General features: G+C 43.1%; 1 pseudogene; it reads right to left on the bottom strand.

Moving 5' to 3' along the window:
* Positions 1-7,942: 7,942 nt before the first annotated feature.
* LOC106734022 (coiled-coil-helix-coiled-coil-helix domain-containing protein 2 pseudogene) lies at positions 7,943-11,796 on the bottom strand (annotated as a pseudogene).
* Between the last annotated feature and the right edge of the window lie 199 nt (positions 11,797-11,995).

Genomic DNA, 11,995 nt, shown 5'->3' with positions numbered 1-11,995 from the left:
CTGGTCAAACTGAAATAAACAAATGAATAAATAAGTAAAGTTAAAATAAAATAATTCAGGACCAGCAGTTGGCATAATGGCTATGTCACTTGACTCTCATGTAGTCAACCGCGGTTCGAGTCCTGGACCCGGCAGCTTAAACTCATGCCGGGTGCATGTGTGTGCGTGCCCAAGATCTCGAGAGGAGAATGGAGGAGAAGGGATTGCAGTGTGACCATCTCCCTTGGGGGGTGATCTCTCACTTTCTGTCTCTCTGTCTCTCTTTGTCTTTCTGGCAAGCACACATGCTCTATAGCAAAAACCTCTCCAAAACAAAATGAAACAAACAAAAAAATAATTGTAAAAAACAAGACATATATATTAAAACTAGACATAATTTGTCATCTAAGAGATGAATGCAGATATAAAAGTGATAATATCCAATATTGAACAACCTGCACGGAAACAGGAAACTGCACATGAGGAAACATAAATTTTCTAACAACTTTTTCTATAGAAATAGCAAAGATATATGTCTAAAAATGTTCAAAGAAGTATTAATTTTCAAAGCAAAAATTTTTAAGTTAAAAATAGTATATTCATAAAATGTGGTATTTATGGAATTATTTAAAACATGGCATAGAACCAGCCGAGTGTTCTAAGATGAGATGATACCCGATTATATGAAGTAAAGTAGCAATGTACAAAACATATTATCCCAGGGCCAGCAAATTGTGTGGTGGTTAAGGAATTGGACTTCCACTTGCCCTGCCACAGTTCAAGTCCCAGACCTGGTAGCTTACTATCTCACTTTCTCTGTCTCTCTCTCTGGTGAGTGCACGTGTCCTATAGCAAATTCAAAATAATAATAAATAAAATTTTAAAATATATAATTCCATCTTAATAAAAAATATAAAGTATCCATCTACTAGCATATGCATAAAAAAGTCTAGAGAACTGGATGTAGAAGTTCTTTTAAATAAATAAAATAAATTAATAAAGTTAAATAAAATAATTCTTCTTTTTTTTTTAAAAAAAAAGTTCTTTCTGGGGTCAGCAGGTGGTATTGCGATAGGCAGTTAGTTAGCCGTGAGCAGGCAGCCCTAAGAGAAAAGCGAAAGGCTCATCTAGCTCCAGGTGCCAGGAGGGCGAGGCAATTTGCCATCTTCCTTCCTTGAGGCCTGAGGGAAGCACACAGAGATGATTCCGAAATTTTTTCTCTTATCAGAAAGACCTAAGCAAGCGTTTTGATCAATGTCCTAATTCCTATTAGGGCGATGGACTAATTGGGCAGTCTAATTGGGGCAACCTGGCTGCATTGAGCAAGCGCAATTGGGTAATCAAGTTCCTCATTCTTTACCTGTGAGGAAGGTGCGCAGGTGCAGGACAAGAACGTGTGGATTCAGATTTAAAGGAAGGACATAGGTGGCGTAAGGGGCCTCCCACTAATGAATATTCATGACCTCTAGTAATAAAAATAACAGTTAACTAGTACCAAGCACGGTTGCCACCTGGCAATCCGCCAGCCCAAGATCCTTTTGGGTGTACTTCCTTTCTTTCCTTTCCTTTCTTTCCTATTAAACCTTCTTTTCTATCTACTTCATTCGTGGTTGCAGTTTCATTTTGCGCCTAGGGACAGATCTCTAATTTTAGTGATCTGGACCCAAAGAACCAAGGACTTCACAACGCAGCTCGACACTCTTCCATCCGTTAACATGGTGTAGTGGCTATGTCGCTGGACTTCCATGTAGTTGATCACAGTTTGAGTCCCAGACCAGGTGGCTTAAACTCATGCCGGGTGCCTGTGCATGCATGCCCAAGATCCCAAGAGGAAAATGGAGAAGGGATTGCGGCATGGCCACCCCCACTTGGGGGTGATTCCTCGCTTTCTGTCTCTCTGTCTTTCTGGCGAGTGCATGTGTCCTATAGTAAAAAAATTTCTTCAAACGAATAAATAAATAAAATAAATTAATAAAGTTAAATAAAATAATTCTTCTTTTTTTAAAAAAAAAAAAGTTCTTTCTGGGGTCAGCAGGTGGTATTGCGATAGGCAGTTAGTTAGCCGTGAGCAGGCAGCCCTAAGAGAAAAGCGAAAGGCTCATCTAGCTCCAGGTGCCAGGAGGGCGAGGCAATTTGCCATCTTCCTTCCTTGAGGCCTGAGGGAAGCACACAGAGATGATTCCGAAATTTTTTCTCTTATCAGAAAGACCTAAGCAAGCGTTTTGATCAATGTCCTAATTCCTATTAGGGCGATGGACTAATTGGGCAGTCTAATTGGGGCAACCTGGCTGCATTGAGCAAGCGCAATTGGGTAATCAAGTTCCTCATTCTTTACCTGTGAGGAAGGTGCGCAGGTGCAGGACAAGAACGTGTGGATTCAGATTTAAAGGAAGGACATAGGTGGCGTAAGGGGCCTCCCACTAATGAATAGTCATGACCTCTAGTAATAAAAATAATAGTTAACTAGTACCAAGCGTGGTTGCCACCTGGCAATTTGCCCTCCCAACAACCTTTTTGGGTGTTCTTTTTCTTTCCTTTCCTTTCTTTCTATTAAATCTGTTTTTCTACCTACTTCATTCGTGGTTGCGGTTTCATTTTGCGCCTAGGGACAGATCTCTAATTTTAGTGGTCTGGACCCAAAGAACGAAGGATTTCACAACGCAGCTCAACACTCTCCCATCTGTTAACAGTACAGTGGTTAAGGCACTGGACTCCCACATGGCCATCCACAGTTCAAGTCCTGGACCCGATTGAAACATACCGGCCACATGTGCATGCATGTGTGCCCTAAATCCTTGGAGGAAAATGGAGGAGAAGGGATTATGGCATGGCCACTCCCCGGGGGGTGACTTCTCTCTTTCTCCGTCTCTCTGGCGAGTTCATGCACCCTATCACAAAATCTCTCTCTAAATAAAAAGAAGTTCTTTCTGGGAATAATTTGACTCCATTTTGTTTAAATTTGTTACAAATAAGCATTTATCATGCATATTATCTTTTCAATAAAATAAAACAAAAACAATAAAGACTTTAAAGAAGCTGTTTGCTCTTCTTACTAGTCATATGACCTTGGGACAAATTATTAGTTTGTCTAACTCATGGGTTCTTCGTATTGTCTAACTGATAGATATTTCATTTGTAAAACAGTCAACACTAATAATGCCAACCTCATAAAATTGTTGGGAGAATTAAACAAGGAAACGTATATGAAAGGTTGAGCACCGAGTTTTAGCAAATGTATATGCTTAATCAATTTTCCTCTCTCCTTTATTTCCTCTCTATCTGTTGTCTGACTTTTCTGCCCTCTAAGATATTTTTCCCAGGCCTGTGTGAATGACCAGCTCTGGTTCTCTGCACAGAGTTTGTCTTCCTCTTCCATGCTGCTGGTTTTCAGCGTTGGCTATCATTTTGTATTTATTAAAGAAGATAAGGTTGATTGTTCTAGCAGCTGGTGGGTTTTTCCCCTTTGCCCACAAGTCTCTCCCTGGACTTACCCACCTATACACCTAGGTGACTTGCATGTGCTGTTTTAGGATGAATGGGTAAGGAGCTAGCCTCTTGGTTGTGGGAAACCTTAGACGGTAGAGGGCTCTCCTCTGGGGCTCTGGCACCCCCCTTTAACTGCCGAAGTTCTCCTCGAGCAGTCCATTCTGTTTCTTGGGAGGAGAATACTCCTGATCGTTTGGCTAGGACTACATGGTTGGCTGTGTACCAGCACAGGGGTGAGGCTAGAAGGAGAGGGGACCTGAGTATGAGCAGCTGATGGGTGCAGATGTTCAGCAGACACATTTTCATCAACTGCCTTGGCTGCCCATCTCCTCCTCACTGTCACTCATTACACTCTTGGACGCTGCCCAGCAGGTCAGCTATGCCCTTCACTGTTCATTCTTGACTGTGATTTCCTCCATTACAAATATGCTTTGGCATACTGCCAAAAATACCACAAATTTTTCTCACCCCATATGTGTGCCCTTTTATTTAATTAATTAATTTAGTTAGTTAGTTACAGGGCATGTCCATTCCCCAGAGAGAAAAAAGGCAAGAAAGCATCCCCCAAGGGGGATGTCTATGCTACAGTACCTTCTTCACTCTCCGGATTTTGGGCATGCATGCACATGTGTGAATGACCAGTGGTTTTGTTGTTGTTTTTGTTGTTGTTGTTTGTTTGTTTTGGAGAGGTTTTTGCTATAGGGCACGTGTGCTTTCCAGAAAGACAGAGAGAGACAGAAAGTGATAAATCACCCCCCCAGGGGAGATGGCCATGCTGCAATCCCTCCTCCATTCTCCTCTTGGAATCTTGGGCATGTACACACACATGCCCAGCATGAGTTTAAGCCACTGGGTTCAGGACTCAAACCGTGGTTGACTACATGAGAGTCCAGAGACATAGCCATTACGCCAACTGCTGGTCCCAAGCCCAGTGTGTTTTTCAAGCTACTGAGTCTGGGACTTGAACCGTACAGTGGGCCATGTGGGACCCAGCTGCCTTAACCACCACACAACTTATTTGGCTCTATGTAAGCCTTTTTATAATGTAATTTCACAACTTTGTCCATCAAGATATGAGAACTATTTCTCTACCCTGTGAATCTGGATTTGCCCATATAAGGTTCATTAGCAAACATGACAAAAACAGAGGCTTGGAAAGTTCTTGCAGATTGTAATGTCACCCCTCTTACTGCTCTTCCGTCACCACGTGAGTCTGGGCTGGATAATGGGGTGGGTGTGCACATGACCATCAACCCAGCTAACATCAACCAAGTTCCAGATATCCAGGGACCCCCAGTCCAGTCAACCTGCCAACCCCAGGCATATAACTAAGGTCAATCTAGACTGTCTAGTCCCAGCTGAGCAAGCCCAGACTGGAACTTCTTAACTGGTTCATAGAAATTTGAGTAAAATAAGATGCTCTTTGTTTCAAGTCATTAAGTTTTGAAGTGGCTTGTAATGGATCAAAAGCCAATACACGCATGCAGAGAGTATCTCTAGAAAGATTTTCTTAACTGGTCCAGTATCTGTGGCACAGCCAGTAGCACACCAGATCTGTGGAGCTGGAAGCCACATGCCAATCACAGTTTGAGCCCCTGGCCCAGTAGGCCTGAAAACACACAGCACACACTCACATATGCCCAGAAGCCTAGTAGGCTGGAAGACTGAAGGAAAGGAATTGTGGTGTGGCTGAACTCTGTGGAGAGTATTTCTCTTTCTCTGTCTCTCTCCCTCTCTTGTGCACATGCATGCACTCTATCGTGAATGAAAAAGAAAGATTAAAAAATTATTTGTTTCTTGGGTCAGTCAGTGGCATGGTGGTTAAGGCAGCTGGATCCCACATGACCTACTGCATGGTTTGGGTCCTAGACCTGATGGCTTTAAAAAACACACCAGGCAAGTGTGCATGTGTGTGCCCAAAATTCTGAGAGGAGAATGGAGGATAAGGAATTGTTACATGGCCATCCCCCCTGGGAGGTGCTTTGTCACTTTCCCTCTCTATCTCTCTCTCCAGCCAGCGACCATGCCCTGTAGCAAACTAAAACACAAATAAAAAGATTTTCTTTTTTTTTTTTTTGGAGAGGTTTTTGCTATAGGGCGCGTGCGCTCGCCAGACAGACAGAGAGAGACAGAGAGACAGAAAGCGAGAAATCACCCCCCAGGGGGGATGGCCACGCCGCAATCCCTTCTCCTCCATTCTCCTCTCGGGATCTTGGGCACGCACGCACACGCGCCCGGCGTGAGTTTAAGCCACCGGGTCCGGGACTCGAACCATGGTCGACTACGTGGGAGTCCAGTGACATAGCCATTACACTACCTGCTGGTCCCTAAAAAGATTTTCTCAACTGGTTAAATTGGTTGCCTGGGGGGTAGGGAAGTAGAATGAGAGGGAGAATTTTCACAGTATTCTTTCTTGTACCTTTTGAATTTTGACCCTGTTCTCAAAAATAAATACAATTGTAAAATGTGAAGTTATAAATTTGACTGGAGAACATGGTTCTAGTTCATCAATTGCACTTTTCTCTATTACTTCAAAAATAACTGTACTGAAAAATGAACATACAGGGCTTTTTGTTTTGTTTTCCTTTCTCAGAGCTAAGACCTTTGTCCTCCAATACAATAAAAGCCTTAGTAGACTATCCAGTGTTGAGACAACAGTCCAGTCTTTTGTCTCTTCTACAGTGGCTTCATGTAAGTGCTTCTGACAGTTTCTAAACCTATCACAGCAGGAAGCATTGTTTCCTTCACTTAGTGTCAAGGATCTTACCGGGAAGTCTCCACTCCTCCACCGGTCAGTGTGCCTGCTGGGTCCTTCCTGGGGAGGAAGGCTGAGGGCACTGAGTTCTGAGCTGTACGGTGGTACGTGATGAAACATGAGCCAGCTTAGAAAAAAGGAGGAATTTGTTCCCTCCTAAATTCAAGGTAAAGTTGACTAATCTAAAACGGGAAAGGTGGGGATGAAGGGACCTCGGAAACAATTAGATCCAGGGACTTGAATGCAACCGCATTTCCCTCCTGTTTCTCATGGCCACGTTAAGACTGGTTTCTGGTAGATAGACTGCTGAGAACTACTGAGGCATGGGATCTATGGCTGACTGCATTGGAACGAGCTGCCTTCTGATCTCTGGAGATGGAAGGGCAAACCTTGGATGAAGAACTCAAACTGGCATTCCCTCCTTGGATAAAGTTTCTGTGCCTAGACGAATCAGTCATGGCCTGGAGATGGACCTCCCTGGTGATCAGTCTACACCATAGGATAGGGGAAAGAGCCATTTTCAGGAGAGGAGAATGTTGCTTCCAGAAGAAAAGAGAGCATAGGAAAATACCAGAATCTGAGAGCAGGAGAAATATGGGCTTTGGAGTCAAGACAGGTCTGGGTCTGTTTCCTGGAGTTCCACCATTACAGTGCAACTTTGGACAAGCTACTTAATCTTTCCAAATTTCAGTTTTGTCATCTCTAATAGCTACCCCATGAAAAGAATATAAGATTGTTTTAAGTATTCGCAATAATATGCCTATGATATATGAAGGGATTCCAAAAGTTAGTGGAAACATGAAATTATAAGTTTATTTTGGTGCAAAAAATGTTGAAATTCACACAATTTTTTTTCATAATACACATATTCTTTTTTTTGAGGGGTTTTGCTATAGGGCGTGTGTGCTTGCCAGAAAGACAGACAGAGAGACAGAAAGCAAGAAATCACCCCCTGGGGGGGATGGCTACGCTGCAATCCCTTCTCCTCCATTCTCCTCTCGGGATCTTGGGCACGCATGCACATGTGCCTGGCATGAGTTTAAGCCACCGGGTCCAGGTCTTGAACTGTGGTCAACTACATGAGAGTCCAGCGACTTAGCCATTATGCCAACTGCTGGTCTCCATAATACACATTTCCTATGAAGTTTTTGAAGACCCTAATATAGTTGATGCCTTAGCACCCATAGATATTCACTATGCTGCTTGGGCCTAGCACTGACTAGATCTACTGTGGACCTTTCTAGAACATAAAAACATCTTGAGCATAGGTCTCAGATATTAGGATTAGAAGAAATCTTAGCCATCCTTTAGTCAATCCCAAGGGTTGGCCTACAGACTGGTACCAGTATGATAGAATTTTTATCAGTTAATGGGAAAATTGGAAAAATAAAGTTAAATACAGAGTTTTCTATAAAATTAAGGGTATTCCATTCATTTCTTTTCCAAAGAAAAATCTCTTTATCCCAATTAACTCATTAAATGATTACAATAGCTGGTTTAAGCTCACAAAAACATGTCCAGCCCCAGATTCTATATCATTTCAATGAACTTCCACACAGAAGAATATCCTCTTCCATTACAATTCTGAAGGAAGCTATCGATAACAGAAGAGGTTTAACTGACGATTTTACACTTCATCATTTCACTGTCAATTATTTGTTTACACTAAATTAACTTGGTCATGAGAGTGGACTTTCTATTACTTCAATATGAACTTCTTGATTAGGATAATCCACTGGAAAATCTGCATGGTTTCAACACCTCACTGCAACTCTCACAGAGCTTAAAGTCTCTGGTCTGGGCACAGTCCAAAAACTGTTTTGTCTCATAGTGGCCAGGTCTAAACTGCTGTTAATGCTCATGTGCTGGTTGGGTTCCAGAGGCTTCTGGTAAGAGATGTCAGGCCTGGAGGGCTGAGCGTTACTTCCTCCACTGAAGCCCCAGTGATGGCATGCCTTTGTGTGTGTCCCATGGCAGAGCGCTCAGCCACACCAGCTGCAGTGGTTGCCGCCTGGGCCATCAGACCTGGCTTCCATGGTGCAGAGCAGGAAAGCCGACGGCAGGTGGTGGGGCCACTATGGGCAGCTGAGCTGCTGACCCAGGGGCAGCTCTCATCTGGGTGCCCAGCTAACTGGAGGGGCCATGCGGGGAGTGTGGCTTCAGCTTCTACGCAGCACTGCAAGCATACAGCGGCTTAACTAGAAGTGCGAAATGCTGAAAATCAAGGGCATCCCATTGAAATAATTACCTTTTGTTTTTAGAAAAAGTCCTAATCTTTTGCGCTAAAATGTTTTTATAATGAAATAGTGACCGTAGTTAGATTTTTTAAATGTGTTTATTTGACAAGTCTATACTGATTTCCAATTTGACTTCTCTGAGAAATCCAAAAGTACAAGAACCACTGATCTAGCTCCACTTTTCATTTTCGAGAAAACTTATATCAAGGCTCAGCATGGTCACCTGACTTGCTCAAAGCCCTAGAGTTAGAAAGTGGGTACTACAGAGATCATCTGGCATTTTGACTCAAGGTCTGACAGAACAGATGGTTTTCTATTTTAAAGGTTTCTCTCTTTATTTATGTATTTATTTATTTTTTAATTCCAGAGTGCATGAGAGCTCACCAGAGAGAAACAGAGAGGGGGACCATGTATTCCCCCCAGGGGCGTGATTATATTCTCCTTCTCTGTTTCTCCATCTAATCAGGATTTGGGGCATGCGTGTACACACACACTAGACATGTTTTTCGAGTTGCCAGGCAGGGGATTTGGATAAGCAGTTGGCCATGTAGAATCCAGCCCCCTTAACCATCGTGCTATGTGGCTGGCCTTCTTTATAATTTTTTTAAGAGGTTTTTATTATAGGGCACGTGCACTCGCCAGAAAGAGAGAGAGACAGAGAGACAGAAAGCAAGAAATCACCCCCCAGGGAGGATGGCCATGCCACAATCCCTTCTCCTCCATTCTCCTCTCAGGATCTTGGGCACGCACGCACACGTACCCGGCGTGAATTTAAGCCACCGGGTCTGGGACTAGAACTGCAGTTGACTATACAGGAGTTCAGCAACATAACCATTACACTAACTGCTGGTCCCTAATTTTTTTTTTTAAGAGGTTTTTGCTATAGGGCATGTGTGCTCACCAGACAGACAGAGAGAGACAGAGAGATAGAAAGCGAGAAATCACCCCCCAGGGGGGATGGCCACGACGCAATCCCTTCTCCTCCATTCTCCTCTCGGGATCTTGGGCATGCACGCACATGCACCCAGCTTTTTGCTATAGGGCATGTGCACTCACCAGACAGACAGAGAGAGACATAGAGACAGAAAGCGAGAAATCACCCCCCCAGGGGGGATGGTCATGCCGCAATCCCTTCTCCTCCATTCTCCTCTCGGGATCCTGGGCACACACGCACATGCGCCCGGCATGAGTTTTAAGCCACCAGGTATGGGACGCGAACTGCAGTCGACTACGTGGGAGTCCAGCGACATAGCCATTACTAACTGCTGGTTCCCGCTGGTCCCTAATTTTTAACATGCAATCCTCTAATGACATATAATGCTTAGTGTGTTTTCATATACTTATTTGCTATCTGCATATCTTCTTGGTGAGGTATCTGTTCAGGTCTTTTGTCCTTTTCTTTAAAAATTGAATTGCTCATTTTCTTTTTGTTGGGTCTTAAGTGTTCTCTGTATGTCTTAGATGAAGTCTTTTTTCAGATAGGTCTTTTGCAAATAGCTTCTCTCAGTCTATGGCTTGTCTGTTCTTTACAGGGTCTTTCAGAGAAGAATGAAGGCCAGCTAATTCTGCCATGGATCATGCTTTTTGGTATTATATCTAAAAAAGTAATTGCTGGGGGCCAGCAGGTGGCACAGTGGTTAAGGGCACTGGACTCCCACGTGGCCAACTGCAGTTCAACCCAGACCCCAGAGACTTGAAAATTATGCTGGCATGTGTGCATACATGCTCAAAATCCTGAGAAGAGAATGGAAGAGAAGGGATCCACGGTGTGGCCATCCCACCAGGGGTAATTTCTCACTTTCTGTCTCTGTCTCTTTCTCTGTCTCTCCAGTGAGCATATGTACCCTATAGCAAAAAAAAAAATCTCTCTCTCAAAAAAAAAGTAATTGTAGATTACTAAACTAAAAGTCAACTCTAATCCTAATTGTAAATTAGTAAACTAAAGGTCATCTAGAATTCTTCCTATGTTGTCTTCTAGGGGTTTTATAGTTTTGAGTTTTGTCTTATATTTAGTTCTATGATTTATTTATTTATTTATTTATTTATTTATTTATTTATTTATTGGGAGAGGTTTTTGCTATAGGGTGCGTGCACTCGCCAGAAAGAAAGAGAGAGACAGAGAGACAGAAAGTGAGAACTCACCCCCAGGGGCATGGCCACACCGTAATCCCTTCTCCTCCATTCTCCTCTCGGGATCTTGGGCATGCACACACACGTGCCCGGCATGAGTGTAAGCCACCAGGTCCAGGACTTGAACTGTGGTCGACTACATGGGAGTCCAGTGACATAGCCATTATGCAAACTGCTGGTCCCAATGTCCTATACCATTTAAAAGGATTACTTTTTTCCATATCTTGTTCCTTCATCAAAGAACAGTTAGCTATATTTGTGTGGGTCTATTTCTGGACTCTCTATTCTGTTCCATTGATCTGTTTATCTATTCTGCCAATATCACAGTCTTGATTGCTTAGCTTTATAGTAAGTCTTTCTTTTTCTTTTTTTTTGGTAAACATGTATACTTTAGTAAGTATAAAGTATATAAACAATTAGGTAAGCTCGGAGCTGACCAAGATACATAAATTAGGAGATATGAGTGTATATCTAAATTTTCTGTATTTCCTTTTTTACAGAATATTTATAAAAGTAAATTGTTTAGGGAACCAGCAGTTAGCGTAATGGCTATGTCACTGGACTCCCACGTAGTCGACCGCGGTTCGTGTCCCGGACCCGGTGGCTTGAAACTCACGCCGGGCGCGTGTACATGCATGCCCAAGATCCCAAGAGGAGAATGGAGGAGAAGGGATTGTGGCGTGACCATCCCCCCTGGGGGGTGATTTCTCACTTTCTGTCTCTATGTCTCTCTCTGTCTGTCTGGTGAGCGCACGCGCCCTACAGTGAAAATCTCTCCAAAACAAACAAACAAACAAACAAAAAAGTAAATTGTTTAATATACAATTTCTCATTTGTCATTTTGGAAGTCCTTTATTGTAAAGATAATTCTTCTTTCTGATGAAAACAGCAGCCACAGTGATTACTCTGGACCACCACGTTGAATAAATTAAATTTCTTCTTGAGACACCAGTTTCCTTCTGTATTTCGAAGTGAAGTTTTTATTATTTCTGCCGTGACTGGCGGACCCCGATACATCAGCAAATCTGGTGATTTACTTCCCTTAGAATGCTGTGAAACTGCAGAAGAACGGGATGGCAGCCCTGCTGACCTCAAAGCTTCTGATACATTGGGTTTAGGATTGTCTCTCCTGTCAGGAAACCTTATTAATGGTGTATGTGGCTTCACTACCTGCACGACCCTGCCGGCAGACACCATCTTGCTGCCCATCATGACCCCAGAGAAGGGACAGCTTCCAGGACACAAGCAAGCCGCAGCAGTAACACTCGGGGGGTGGGGGTGGGCGTTGGGGGCCTATAATAAGTCTTGAAGTCAAGCTGTCTTTTTCTTTCTTTCTTTCTTTCTTTCTTTCTTTCTTTCTTTCTTTCTTTCTTTCTTTCTTTCTTTCTTTCTTTCTTTCTTTCTTTCT

This window comes from Tupaia chinensis, unplaced genomic scaffold, assembly GCF_000334495.1.
Source record: "Tupaia chinensis unplaced genomic scaffold, TupChi_1.0 Scaffold147351_1, whole genome shotgun sequence".
NCBI lineage: Eukaryota > Metazoa > Chordata > Mammalia > Scandentia > Tupaiidae > Tupaia > Tupaia belangeri.
This window is presented reverse-complemented; position numbering and strand designations above follow the sequence as displayed.